This window comes from Dipodomys merriami, unplaced genomic scaffold (assembly GCF_024711535.1).
Source record: "Dipodomys merriami isolate MVZ:Mamm:240054 unplaced genomic scaffold, mDipMer1.0.p SCAF_273, whole genome shotgun sequence".
Classification (NCBI taxonomy): domain Eukaryota; kingdom Metazoa; phylum Chordata; class Mammalia; order Rodentia; family Heteromyidae; genus Dipodomys; species Dipodomys merriami.
Genome location: NW_027204193.1, coordinates 1150817 through 1166521, shown reverse-complemented (window position 1 = coordinate 1166521; position 15705 = coordinate 1150817).

Here is a 15705-nt window from a genome sequence, read left to right as displayed (position 1 = left end):
AGAACTGTGGGGTTGCACCACCTCCAACTGCTCAGCAATCCACCATCCCAGAAATCCCAGGAGGTCGTGGGGACCTCTCCTTCATCCCATGCTATGGCCGGCGGGAAGGTAGACACTCCTGGTGCAGATGCGCAGTTGTCACATTTGGCTGCGTAACCCCTCTTGTGAGTGTGGTATAGAAGAGGATGGAGTCAGACAGAATGCAGGGGAACCCTTCCACCGGCTCTGGAGAAGAGCCTGGGCAGCACCCTCACCAGAGTGAGATAACAAAGAGTCCTCTCATATTGGGAATTTGAAAATGCTGAATAATCAGACCCAGACTCAGACAAGGCAGCGGGGCTCCAAGCCACACCCGGTTCCTTAAACGACGTCTACTCCAGCTCCCTCTCCTGCTTATCACCCTGTGCTTAATTGCACTGCCCAGTCGTTTATGTCTGTTTATATTTGCAAAGATGTTATCATTGAACTTAAGCCTAAAGTCAAATCTAATGCTATTGAGAACATTGCTTAAGCGGACGATACACTTGAGAAAATCCCTGCACCTTCTATTTCACAGAAACACAAAAGCCAAATATGAGGTAGAGTACCAGGAAAAAAATATATATAATTCATCCTCCAAAGGATCAACAAAACTTCCTAAAGACTTACCAAAGCATGGGCAGGGAAAGAAAACAACTGACAGTGTTCAGAAACTAACGGTAACCAAAAGCTTTTACGACTACAGAGACTGAGGAGATAAGAAGGATATATGTTCTGGAACTCAGCAAGAACTTGATCGTGGAGAATGAGGCTCCCAGAGAGAAGTAAAACCATAGAGACGTGGGAACACACGTGGGAATCCTCTTCCAAAATAGGGAGGGGTCATGAAGAAAGACCCCCAACTCCCTGCTCAGATCACCTGCCTGGGTATTCTCTTAGCCAAATGCCCACCCCGGAAACTGCTCCACTCACCCGTGCGCCAAACTCAACTGGAAGTTAACTAGCAAGAGGATTTGGTGATGCCCAGAGGAGAGACCCATCTCCAAAAGAAACACCAGGCTAGAGCAGGGAAGGAAACACATGCAGGAGGCTGAGTGGCGGAAGCACCACACCAGCATGCCTACCCTCTCCTCCCTTGGATCTTAAGATGGGAATTGGGGTGTTTGCTGGAGTTCTCTGAGCACCACCCACAAAAATAGCAAAAGTATTCAAGTGTCTTCCCTAACAGAGTCATTGCTGCAGAGCAATTACAAGTTGACTATGCAGGCGCTGTTCTTATTACGCAGGCTCTTTCTCTGAAAAAAAAGAAAAAAGAAAAAAGGAGGGGTAATTCTGGAGGACACCAGTGCTCACACCTGTAATCCCAGCTACTCTGGAGGCTGAGTTCTGAGGACCACGGTTCAAATCCAGCCAGGGCAGAAAAGTTCATTACAACGAAGCACTAAAAAAGCCAGAAGTGGAGCTGTGGCCCTAGCAATAGAAACTCAGGCCTGAGAAAAAGAAGCTCAGGGACTGCACCCAGGTCTGAGTTTAAGTCCCAGGACTGGCAGAAAAGAAAAAAAAAAAAAGTACGATCCTGTCTTCTGGAGCAAAACGTAGGCATGTAGACACTAAGTATAGAAGTGACATCTCTAAACTAACTTAGACTTGAGAATTAGTGGAGGTACTCACAGGACGATCCTTCTGACAATACTTGTAGTTCATCCTGACAGTACACAGGCGGTAGATACAATCACACGGTGAAATGCACCGTCATAACGAAAATGAGCTGTGCATATAATGTGGAGATTGCCCCTGGAGGTTGGGTGAAGGCTCAAAGTGGAGGAAATGCCTTCACGGGAGAGCGCTGCCTGTGAGGAGCTTCCTGCCCAGACTGCCTAGGAGGTACGTGAGCAGGAAGTCCACCGAGGGGCAAGAAACCACTGGCATAAAAGCCAGCCCTCGGCTCGCTCCGAGGGCCACAGGGGCCTAGAAAGCAGAGACCTCGGAAAGGCTGATCCTAGGAACGCTCTGTTTCTTTCCACTTGAATGCCGGTTACGTGGTGACTTTCCTGGTAGTTTTTTAATACAGTATATGTTTATTCCATGTGCTCTTCTGCATGAGGACAATATAGTGGAAAATGCTCTGAAATTACCTGAATTTTGCTTGTTTGAGAAATTCTGAATTTCATAATGAGGAACCTTCTTAGTAATTAAATGCATAATCCCTTTCCAGGAAACTTTGCGCTCTGCAATAATTTCCTTTGCTTTCTAATCTGTAATTATAACACTCATCATAAATTGGAAAGAAAATCCAGAACATTTTGTTTCTTCGAGCTCTAATGTTTGGCTTAGGTGTTCTTCCCTCTGAGGAAGACAATTTGATTTGTCCCCAAATCACTGAACGAGAAGAAACAATATGAAATATAAGATGCAGATCGATCTCCAGAGAATGTCAGCATGGAAAAATAATTAAATAATAATTAAAATTACATGGGCATGCTTAATACATACATGCGCGCGCGCGCGCGCGCGCGCGCACACACACACACACACACACACACACACACACATAATTGGCTTAGAGTAACTCTGAACTTGGGGGTAGAGTTCAGTGTGAGAATGGTTATGTGGGGCAGGAGGGAAAAAAACTCCCCCAAAATCAAACATGAATTGGACTAGGATCCCGATTCTGTATAGTAATCTACTCACAGAACCAGCTTGTCTTCGCACAACGTATTTGACTGTTACTCTTTGAAATGTATAAATTTTAGGCAAGGGTGTTTTTTTTTTTAATTTGCACCCTTGGAAATATTCCATTTTTCATATTAGCCAATGGCTACAAAGGATCATTTTAAAGCAACTGTCTTACAGGTAACACCATCCATACAGGGGCACAGGAGTACACCTAAATAGTGAGCACCTAGAGGCAATCATATCGCTCAAAGCAATTCAAGTTTCTGCCTACAATTCATCTGTCAGGCCAGACTGTTTTAAGGATCCAGTTGGATTTCTGATTGACAGCTGTCTTCGGATGTGAATCACACACAGGACGGCAAGAATGAACAGTGTGGCTCCAGTGCAAACCTCAGCCAAGGGACCGAGACGGGAAGCACCTGCATCATCTGCCTGAACACAGACCCCTCCGCCCTCCCCCCTCCCACGGCACCTGGTCCAGCAGATGCCTCCCTCCGCGTCCTCACATGGCTTCCTTGCCAAGAAAAGGAACACTGCAAGCAACTAACAGCAAAGAACTGCCGTGATAAAATGGGAAGCCTTTCCCTCCCCCTTAAACTGTCCCCTCTGTCTCTGTTCCCCTTAAAAAATAAGTCTACATTCCTTCACACTCCTCTTTGCCTCCCGACCAGCTCCAGGGGTCTCCAGCCCCTCTCCCACCAGAGCCACTTCCCCGGGCCATCCACTGGGGGCTCTGCGAGATGCAAGCCATATTTTTAGGACGGGCCTGTTTGCCTTGGACACCTCACATCCCTCTTGGAACCAAGAAGCAAGCCACACCCGCTCTCTGATTTTGTCTGGCTGATAAGCTTTGGAGTCTTTTTTTTTTTTCACATTTTAAGTGGTTTTAAATTTTTTTAAAAAAACAACTACTACAATATTTTGTGACATGTGAAAAGCCCAATCCATCACTGTCAGTGCCCACAAATGGAGTTTGATTGGAACACAGCCGTAGCTATTCACTTGTGCAGTGACTGCCACAATGATGGAGTTTGGCTACAAAGTCTAAACTTGCTCCTTCCCGGTTCTTTCCAAAACATCTATGCCAGCATGCCAACCCAAGTCCTATCCCTGCCCCACCCCACCCCCAGGTTTCAAGAGGCCACTTTTGGAAATGTTGTGGGTACCCAGCTGAGCCTTTCCCTAGCTGTGGTGAAGGTTAGAGATAAGACATGCAAAAGAGCACAGAGACGCTAGATTTCCATGGCTTACATTTGAATCAAGTGCTAGCTCTTCTTTCTGCTGAAGACCCTCCCTCAGACGGCTGCAACAATTAATCCGCCATTTCTCACCCTCTGCCTTCCATAGCTGTAGACATCACCTCCAAACACATACCCAGGGCAGAGCTGGCTTTACGGAGAGACATCTTTCAGGAAAACAAACTGACCAAGTCTAAGATTAAACTCATCCTCCCCCTAACGTTCGCTCCTGCCTTGCATTCCCGACCTCAGTGACTAGCACGGCCATGGACCCCACGCTCTGCACACAAAGCCTTCCTTTCTGCCTTTTGTTTTTCACTCTTCATATCCTCCCGCTACATTTCGGTTGTTGGTCTTGCCATCCCAGGGAGCCACCACTCCAAGCCTTCTTTGTCTTCCTCTGGGACGTCTAACCATCTCCGCAGAGACTGGCCACGCTGAGGTCTGTCCTCTGCTTCTCCACAGGCCTAAGCCTCATCTTCCTACGCAACAAGTGGGATCGCAGGAGCTCTGGATAGAACTGAAATCAGGGACTTCATTTACATGCTAAGCAATCAAGCCTAATAATGTGATTTTTGCACTGTTTTCATTTAAGAGAAGCCATGAATGACACGGTTAGCTATTAATGCTTCATTTTAGCCACTACTTCTGCTTTTTAGTATATGTTAAGTATACCCACTGACGTAGAAATTTCTTTGCAAATAAATATTAAGAATATCATCCTCGCAATAAAACATTATGGCTATTCAAGTCATAAACAAGTCAAAAAAATAGAGAGTGATCGATGGATTACAAAAAGAGTCAAGAAAATAATTACAATAATAACTATTCTCATCTCCAAGATACGCCAAAGGGGAAATCCAGGAAATTACCAGGCAGTTAACATCAATACTAGGGAAGAATAAGGACAAATAATAATAGAATTTATCAGGAGGTGCTTAGGCAGGAACAATTTAATGAGAATGGAGCAGCATGAGCTCATGTAGCAAGACTGGAATACAAACCATTTGGGGAGGGAGGACACAAGTATTATCAGCCAAACGGAACTGGATTTGTCCATTTTAAATTCTAGCAATAGCTATGTGACAAATTATCACAAGTGAAGACAGCCCAATAAGGTAAATCAACATCATTTCTTGACTGACATGCTAGGAAAGACTGTATTCAGGGCAAACTTGCTATTTAAAAGACATTGTCAACACACTGAGAGTCCTACCACTGGGTAGTTGAAGGGGGCAGCAAATCCTCTTGCCATCTCCAAACCAACAATTGTTCCCATCTTGCTAATGAGCTATTCTCAAGCCAGCTAAGACAGGGCTGTTTTCCAGGCGCTATCTGTGAAAGTTGAAAACTAGCACACATAAAGTTCCAAAATGTGAGCAGCCATTCCCAGTCCAGAAGCTGCAGGTGAGTGAATCAGGTCCCCCCACCCTTCTTTTGTTTTTGAAGATAATGTATGTGTAAGGATGTAAAGGTAAGTCTTTGGAAGGATAGTAAGGGAGTCCGGAGAGAAGGAAAGTGGATGGCAGGTGTGTGGACTCCTGGTTCTCACATTTTCTCCATAAGTTCATGCTGTTTTCACCCATTCCTCCATTTCCACAGAAAGTTTAGGGAACATTACTGGTCAACAACGAACAGTCTATGAGCAGGGCCCAGGACCAACAAGTTGCAAATTCAGCCTTCAACTCTCTGTCTCCAATCATTGTGCTATGGGTGCAGCCTTGTTCACAGGACTGATGTGTGGTTCTAGAAATGTGTGTGTCCTTTATCTGAAATGCTGAGAACCAAAAATGGCTTCTGATTTTAGAATATTTACTTATGCATAATGTCTCAGGGATGAAACTGGAGTCTGAAGAAGAAATACAGTTATCTCATATATACCTTATACTCATAGCAGAGTATAAATCTGGACAAAACTTGGATAATCTCATGCTTGAAACCAAGCTTCAGGCATTCAACTTCCACTTAGGGTGCTGTGCTGACTGGTGAAGTATTCAATTGTGGAACATTTGTGATTCCAGATTCTCGTAGTGGGGACATTCGGTCTTGAAGAGCCTGAAGATTAGCCTTACCATTACTCAGCGGGCTCATCCCAATAACAATGACATCATTCATCTTGGAAACTTTCCTTCTCATCTGCTTCTTACACATGATAGAAGAGCCCTGGGAACAAACCCCACCCTCCAGGATGGTTTGCCCAAATCAGGACTAACTCTCTAAGAAATTCCTAGTCCTAAAAACACTGGGATCGTTTCTCAAGCCTAAGATGAAATTTAGCACAAGAATGCCTATGGTCGGCCATGCACGGAATTAAATACATCTAAAGTCAGAAAGGTCTGAAATTGCGGTCACAGGGAGCCTTTCTTATTTTCAATCACAGACTAGATTTTGGCTTCTGTAGAAAGGCATTATGATAATTTTTGACAAATGATTCCAACTCTACAAAGCTCTGAGGTAAGTCTAATAAAGTCCCAAAAGTCCAACCACAAAACTGAGCAAACAAGTAAGTTTATTGCCCAAGAGAGCGCGTACAGTGTACAGAGGTGTGGTAGCCCAGGTTTGCATCATGACCAGGTCCTCCTGCAAAAATCCCTACCTTCCACAAACTTGAAAACATTCCAGTCCGTTTGGAAATTTTGATTTTATAAGCATTCATAAAAATGTAAGTCCTAGAAGTGGAGCTGTGTTAGAGTGCTAACCTTGAGCAAAAATGCTCAGGGAGAGAATAGCACACAGGCCCTGAGTTCAAGCTTCAGGACTGGCACACACACACACACACACACACACACACACACACACACAAACACACACACACACACACACACACACACACACAAACACACACCAGCAGCAGCAGCAGCAGCAGCAGCAACAAAGCATAAGTCCTTGCAATCTATGGCAGTTGCTAAATAAATACCTTTGTTATTTACCCATTTAAGGTGTATAACTCAATGGTTTCAATGTGCTTGCAAAACTGTATAATTTATCCTTCCATCACCCTGAAAAGAACCCTGAGTGGTGGTTATCATTCAGTCCTACCTCGGTATCTTCAGCCCAGGCAGACAACAGTCATCTCTGCATGGTCACATAAACAGAATCACCCAGTATGCACTCTCCAGTTTTTGGCATGATCATTTGTAGATTACTACTACTACTGGGTTAATCCTATCTGTCTATAAACAGGGGGTATCATTCTATTCATTTAAGTCTAAATAAAGGGTTTTTGGCTTAGGTCATTCAAGTTGTATAGTTTTTCCTCAGTTTTAGGGACGGAACCCAGAATCTTGAGCATGCAAACTCTACAACTGAGCTGTGAAACCAAGACAATGTATTAAAATACTTCTAATACTTATTCAATAGTAATTAAGATATTATTTTAATATAAAGATGTATACTAACTTATATAACTTATAAAATCCATTATTCCATAGATAATGTATATATAACCTAACATAATTTATGTATATAATTTATATATTATGTATTACAGTCTATATATTATAAATTATATTGCAATTTTCTATAACAATTGATAATTTATGTAATCATATTGTTTTAATGTAAAGATTATTTATATAAATATGAACATTTTAATATAAGCATATTGTTTTAATAAGTTTAATATGAATATTAGCATATTTATGTTAAATAGTTATCTACATATGTATTTAGAGATATTTATATTTGTCTTCTTTTGCTTTTTGAATACGCATTGCTGATGTACAGAAATGTGACAGCTTTTCTATATCGACCTTGTATTTCAACCCTTGTTCCACCCATGGCTAGCCAGTCCTTCTTTTGGTTCCTTTATTTGCTTTCGCCCACGGGTTTCCACAGGCAAGGTCTTGTCACCTGCAAACAGAAATGGTTACCCTGCCTGCCGGCCTCCTCTCTTGCCTGGCGGCCCTGGCCGCCTGGCCGGGTGGAGAAGCGGGGCCTGGACCCCGGGCCCAGGCTGGGTCGGAGCGGTCACTATTGGGGTTCTCGTGGGGGGGGACATGGTCTCCGCCATGGAGGACCCCGTGTCCTGGGCGGCTGGGAGCGGCCTCTTTGCTTATGTCGGGGGGTAAGGACGGCCGTCCTCCTCCTCAGTACCTGGTGATGCCTGATCACCCATCAATAATCAAAACTTCAGTGCATCAATGCTGGGCGCCCCGCACGTCTGATCACTACCAATAATCAATGCATCATCAAGGCATCAATGCAGCGCGCCTCGGGGTGGGAGAAGTTTCTGGGAAATGCCCTAATTCATCCTCAGGACAAGGGTGCTCCTCCCGGCCCTCCCTCCCACCGCCTGGCGTGGGGGCTGCGAGCACACGGGGGAGGGGAGGCCGGGCGGGGGAGGGGCGGTGGGGAGGGGCGGGTGGGGCGGGCCCGGGTCCGGGCTGGGGAGGGGTCGGTGGGGAGGGTCGGGTGCGGCGGGCCCGGGCCCGGGTCAGGGTCCCGGGGGGGAGGGTCGGGTGGGGCGGGCCCGGGTCGGGGCGGGGGAGGGTCGGTGGGGAGGGTCGGTGGGGAGGGTCGGGTGCGGCGGGCCCGGGTCCGGGCTGGGGAGGGTCGGTGGGGAGGGTCGGTGGGGAGGGTGGGGTGCGGCGGGCCCGGGCGCGGCCCGCGCAGGCTCCTCCGGGAGCGGCCACGCCCCCGCTATAAACGCGCTCGGGTCCGGGCTCGGGCGGCGCAGGGCGGGACGGGGCTCGGGGCGCGCGGAGCGCAGCGCAGGCGGTGGAGGCGGACGCCGACGGTGAGGACTGGGGCTGGGGACGGGGGACGGGGAACCGGGACGGGGACGGACACGGGGGGGACGGGGGACGGGGATGGGGACGGGGACGGGGGACGGGGACGGGGACGGGGGGGCGGGGGACGGGGGGGCGGGGGACGGGGGGGCGGGGGACGGGGATTGACACGGGAGGGACGGGGGGACGGACACGGGGGGACGGGAGGACGGGGACGGACACGGGAGGATGGGAGGATGGGGGACGGGGCACGGGGGACGGACACGGGAGGACGCGGGGACGGACACGGGGGGACGGGAGTCAGGGCACGGGGGACGGGAGTCAGGGCACGGGGGACGGGAGTCAGGGCACGGGGGACGGGGACGGACATGGGGGGACGCGGGGACGGGGACGGACATGGGGGGACGCGGGGACGGGGACGGACACGGGGGGACGCGGGGACGGGGACGGACACGGGGGGACGCGGGGACGGGTACGGACACGGGGGGACGGACACGGGGGAACGGGAGTCAGGGCACGGGGGGACGGACACGGGGGGACGGGAGTCAGGGCACGGGGGACGGGGACGGACACGGGGGGACGCGGGGACGGGGACGGACACGGGGGGCGGGAGGACGCGGCGGCTGGGATCCGGGCGCGGGGCCGCGGGCGAGGGCGCCGGGTCCCGGCGGACGTCTCAGGGCCGCGCCGGGTCCGCGCCGGGTCCGGGCTGCCCGGGCTGGGCCGGCTCCGCTGGGCGCGCGGGCCGAGTCGATGGCGACCCCGCGGACCCGCGCCGTCGCGGCGGCGTCCGGGCCGGAGCCGGGCGGCCGCCCTGGGGAGCCGGGGCCCGGGCCCCTCCGCCGGGCGGCCAGCGCGCGCTCCCCGGAGCTGGGTGCGGGCCAGCGCCCCCGGCCCGCGGCCCGCCCCGCGCCCTCCGTCCTTCGCGGGAGGAGGAGGGGCCCGGCCCGGCCCGGGGGCGACTGGTCTGCGTCTGGGTCTCAGCCTTCAGACACCAACGTCTAACGCAGCCACCCGTGTCCAGCCCGTTACGGCGGGGCCGGGTGCGGGTCTGCACGGTTCCGAGGGCCCCGGGGTGCGGGTCTGCACGGTTCCGAGGACCCCGGGGTGCGGGTCTGCACGGTTCCGAGGGCCCCGGGGTGCGGGTCTGCACGGTTCTGAGGTGAGGACCCCGGGGTGCGGGTCTGCACGGTTCCGAGGGCCCCGGGGTGCGGGTCTGCATGGTACTGGGGTGTTGGTACTGGGGTGTGGACCCCAGGGTGCTGGTCTGTACGGTACCGAGGACCCCGGGGTGCTGGTCTGCACAACTGGGGTGAGGACCCCAGGGTGCTGGTCTGCACAACTGGGGTGTGGGCCCGAGGTGCTGGTCTGTACGGTACTGAGGATCCCGGGGTGCTGGTCTGAACGGTACTGAGGATCCCGGGGTGCTGGTCTGAACGGTACTGAGGATCCCGGGGTGCTGGTCTGTACGGTACTGAGGATCCCGGGGTGCTGGTCTGAACGGTACTGAGGATCCCGGGGTGCTGGTCTGAACGGTACTGAGGATCCCGGGGTGCTGGTCTGAACGGTACTGAGGATCCCGGGGTGCTGGTCTGAACGGTACTGAGGATCCCGGGGTGCTGGTCTGAACGGTACTGAGGATCCCGGGGTGCTGGTCTGAACGGTACTGAGGATCCCGGGGTGCTGGTCTGAACGGTACTGGGGTGAGGACCCCGGGGTGCTGGTCTGTACGGTACTGAGGATCCCGGGGTGCTGGTCTGAACGGTACTGAGGATCCCGGGGTGCTGGTCTGAACGGTACTGAGGATCCCGGGGTGCTGGTCTGAACGGTACTGAGGATCCCAGGGTGCTGGTCTGTACGGTACTGGGGTGAGGACCCCGGGGTGCTGGTCTGAACGGTACTGAGGATCCCGGGGTGCTGGTCTGTACGGTACTGAGGATCCCAGGGTGCTGGTCTGCACGGTACTGGGGTGAGGACCCCGGGGTGCTGGTCTGAACGGTACTGAGGATCCCGGGGTGCTGGTCTGTACGGTACTGAGGATCCCGGGGTGCTGGTCTGAACGGTACTGGGGTGAGGATCCCAGGGTGCTGGTCTGAACGGTACTGAGGATCCCGGGGTGCTGGTCTGAACGGTACTGAGGATCCCAGGGTGCTGGTCTGAACGGTACTGAGGATCCCGGGGTGCTGGTCTGAACGGTACTGAGGATCCCGGGGTGCTGGTCTGTACGGTACTGAGGATCCCAGGGTGCTGGTCTGCACGGTACTGGGGTGAGGACCCCGGGGTGCTGGTCTGAACGGTACTGAGGATCCCAGGGTGCTGGTCTGCACGGTACTGAGGGACCCCGGGGTGCTGGTCTGCACGGTACTGAGGATCCCGGGGTGCTGGTCTGCACGGTACTGAGGATCCCGGGGTGCTGGTCTGCACAACTGGGGTGTGGGCCCGGGGTGCTGGTCTGCACAGTACTGAGGGACCCCGGGGTGCTAGGGGCAGGTGGCAGGCACGGGTGGCAGGTGGCAGGTGTGCCCTTCACTTCAGGCCCACGTCCCATGCGCTCTGTACTGCAACTCGAAACAATGAACCACCCTTCCATTGGGGTGTGCTCCACGAGCTCCTCGCCCACTTTACACGGGTCAGCTCCACGAGCTCCTCACCCACTTTACACGGGTCAGCTCCGTGTGGCTTCTGACTGACTTTGCACGCTTCCAGGGGCCTTGATCACCCCCCAGGTTAGGTCACCATCTTATTTAGAGCCCTCAGGTTAAGGCTCTGAACAATAAACAACAGAGGGGCAGGGCATGGGAAAGTAAACCCCTGTGGCTTTGTGAGGATGTAGGGTTGCTGGACTGTCTGGACATGTTCTTGTCCGATTCCAATGGCCGTCCTGCCATCGGCCTGGGGTAGGGAAGGCCTCTTCCCTGTGAAACGCATGGATAGCAGCAGAGCCTTGCAGGGGGTTTTCCAGGGCTCACACATCAGAGGGTCAAAGTGGCCTTTGCCCTGTCCCCTGGTCGGTCAAGCTAGGCACATATTTAGAAAGGGAATGGGGCCGGAAGACGCCCACCCCTGTCTCTCCTCTGTCCTGCCCGTGTCCGGCCCCTGTCCTGCTTGTGTCCTGCCCCTGTCCCACCCTGCCCCTCCTCTGTCCCTCCTCTGTCCTGCCCGTCGGGGCCAGGCAGGACTTCTACCCTGACAGGCATGTGTTTGTTTCCAGACCCTTCCATAATGACCACTGCTCCTCTCCCTCAAGCTGCAGTTCCTTCCACAGTGAGGCCTTGTCCTACACGTCGGGGCATTTGATTAGCAAATTAAAACAGTGGTTTTCTTCTTTCTTGATTGGCTGATTCACTGGTTAGTTATTTCCAGTTACAGCTATGAGAAATGTTTAATATGTTTTCAGATCCAGACATTTTAGAGGAGAAATGCTGTTGACTATATATCCAATCTCAGCTGGGTAGTGTGTGTGTGTGTGTGTGTGTGTGTGTTCACACACACAGGTGCTAGTCTAGGGGCATGAACTCACAGCCTGGGAGCTGTCCCTCAGTTTCTTTTTTGTTCAAGGCTAGTGCTCTACCACTTGATCCTTTGCTGGTTAACTGGAGATAAGACTCTCATAAACTTTCCTGCCTGGGCTGGCTTGGAGCCATGATCCTGAGGCCTCAATTTCCTGAGTAGCTAGGATTACAGATGTGAGACACTGGTGCCCGGCTCACCTAGGTATTTTTATCCTATTAACACAATAAAGAGACATGACATTAATGCTTCAGTCTTACTAATGGTTGAATTAGCCATCAACCCTATCTTGTAATCTGAAGCAATAATGACATGGAACAGGTAAAGAGCAATAAGAAAAAAAAATCGATTGATGGATCAACTTTGGACATATCAAAACACTGGGTTATAGTAGTGTTGAAGGGAAAGTCAGGCGGGAATATTAGGACTGCCTCGGGAGCAGAGTAACTTGGCTCAGCTTCCACCCTAGCCCTTGCTTTATCCCTCCATCCACACCCATCATCCTACAAAAGGGGAGCAGGGGCCCTGTCAGCAGACCGTGCCTCACTCAGACGCACTGAGTAAAATATGTCTTAACAAAAGCCCCAGGTAATTCAACAGACCGCAAAGAGAACCTATAGCTCAGTTTCTTGGCCTTTAAATAAAGTAACAAAGTTACTATTCATTGATGACATGTCATGTGCCAAACACGGTGTCTGTCCTCCAGATGCAGGCTTTACTTAATCTGCACAACAATCCTCCAAAACATTCACTGCTTTGCCCTCACTCTATCAGGTGTGATACGAAGAAACTGCGAGATTAAGGGGCTTGCCCGAATGTGGTGGTGTAAACAGAAGTGTGTGCTCCAAGCTGCTACCCACAGCAGCTGCTCCACAACCGGCCACCTACTTTGTAAGGCAACTGAATCATATGAGAAATTATTTAAACTGATAATGTGAAATCAAATCCTATCCCCCTTGTATTAAAAAACTTGTATTAAAAAAAACCATTTTGTTATAAAACATTTGGTTTATAACATTTGTGCAAAAATTGCAGAGTTCTAGAAATTTCTGTTTCAGTTGGAAAACAAATACTAAACGTATGGCAGTGCACCCAAACTCCTGAAGTATACTCTCACTATGTGTGAGGATGCTGGTATCTCAGCTTCTCCTCCGTCGAGCTTGGGTTTAGAAGGAAGACTCGTTTGTTTAGCTGGCTTTCTACTACATCACTCTGCCTGCAGGCCTGCTTTTTGCTGGTGATTTTAGAGATGGAATCTCACAGACTCTTCTGCCCAGAACAGCCATGTGGCATGGGTGTCCAGGGCTCAGCCACTTGAGCAGCCAAGACTGCAGATATGAGCCACTGTGCTAGGCTAGAATAATACACTTCTAAAACTTAACTTGTGCTCTATTTTCACGTAACTTATCTAAGATTTACTATTTACCTCTTGGGCAAACAAAGGGTGCTTCTGCTGTTATACAGTTGTCTCTCTCTAGTCACAGAGAGTTAAACACAAGTCAAATCAGGGTATTGGTTTTTCCACGTCTAATGTAAATGTCTACCTGCCACAAACACAGTTCACAAAGCCACAGCTGAATGTCTGTCCCGAACAGTCCCCGAGGAACTGGTGATCTGTTTTCAAACCAGTGACCCCCCAGTGAGTCAGTTCCAGAAACATTTCTCCCGGGGCATGAGGTTTTGTGACAGTGCTCAGGTCAGAGTGATCTGCCGGAGGTTCTTGTGCTGACAGAGCAAGCGCACTGCCGCTGGGCAAGGGACGGGAGGCTGAGCGGGGGCTCCCTGAGATCATGTAGGAGAGAGGTGTGACATCAGCACTGGGCAGCCTGGGTGTTTCTCCCTGATGAACTTCACCAACCCCACATACCAGGAATGCGAGTGAGTCCTTGCAGTGAGAGAGGAGGGCAGGGTCAGCCCTGATCTCCCACCCCTCCACACCGGGAGGCTGAGCCCAGAGCCGGCAGGCATCGTCGTACTCCGTCCTACCAGGCAGATAGATGTGCTCAGCGCTCACCAGGCTGGGGGGGTCAGCAGGCCTCCCCTTCCCTTGGGCCACATGGGGTCCACTGGTGTTCCTGAGCACAAGGACACATGAACGTTGGTAAATACAATTGGAATCGGCATTCTATCCTGGTAGAAAACCCTTGTGGAATTTCTTCTAGTGAATGCCACGTGCTTACAAAGTTCCCTTTGTGACCTGCATTCTTGTTACCCAATTCAAATATTTTTCCCGTTCTAAGCCTCGACAGTCTGACTTAGCACAGGGGCGCCCATTCACCCAGACAGGGCCACCTGGTGCCTTTTCCAGCCCTATGCTGTTTTATACAGAACACATTGCGCCATGTCCTCTCCCAGCCCTCAGCCTTCCCTCGGCCACGGCTGCCACCTCATCAGGAATGGGGGAGGATGGGATGTGATCATAGTCATGATTTCTTGACTCTGTCCTGATCTCTGATCTAGGAAGATAAGAGGAGGGCCAACAGGACTGAGCAGCCCCAGGGCCATCATCACAGTTAATTGTTATTTGGGGCCACATGGGGGCTTTGAACATAGAACCTCCTGCTTGCTAGCCAGTGTCCTGTCACTTCAGCCATGGTTTTATGGAACTATGTTGTACATAACATAACATATGCTGATATAAATATTTAACATCAAGTTAAGAGTAAGTGAATAAGGCAGCCCATTGAGTCATAGTTCTGAGTGCTATTTATTCTGTGTGGTTTCATAGACCTTGCCCAGGTTCCCGGGAGGACAGACCTGGGTTTTCCATGTTCTAACCAAAATAATTGTTAGGTTAGCACTGATGTGTAAGTAAAATCATTTAGGTATTTTTAAAATGCCTTCACATTCGTAGAGCAGAAAAGAAATGTCAGGAAAAAACGCACAACCCATCTTAACAAGGTTTTGAGGGCTCTTCATTTCAGGTTCTATTTTTCACATGTGCTTTCCAAATTTCCTGTTGTGAATCTGTGCTTTCCTAGTTCTTTCTATTTGTCTTGGGTTTTCTATTGCTTCCCCCATAACTTGCTCTGGACCTCAGGCCCTGGAGCACCACTGTTAACTCTTTATTACCATACCCTAGTAAAGGTGGTAAATATAGTTGGGTTTTTGTTATTGTTGTATTTTTAAGGAACCTATATACAGTCTTCTTGTGTAACTCTTCAACTGAAAAACACCTTAGTTGAGAAAACTTCCAAATTTACTGAGAAAAAAAATCACGAATTTGGCTACATCAGAAATGGTCTGCTGTTGGGAAGAAGCCAGTGGACGGGCAGGGAGGAGGAAAGGTGGTAGGATAGATATTTACAGAAGTACACATATGAAACTTGCATAAGGAAAGGAAACCCTTCAAAAAATTTCAAGAAGTGGGAGGAGGAAAAAGGTTAAGAAGGAGCATTGTAGATGAGATGAATTGGATCAAAGCACATTTATATATGGGCTGTAAATACCACACTAAAGCCCCACTTTACAATTAATGTATGCTAATAAAAATAACTAATTAATGAATAGTTTAATAGTTTTCTTTAAAGATCCATAAACAAGATAAGCCAGAAACCTGGGACGGCTATTTT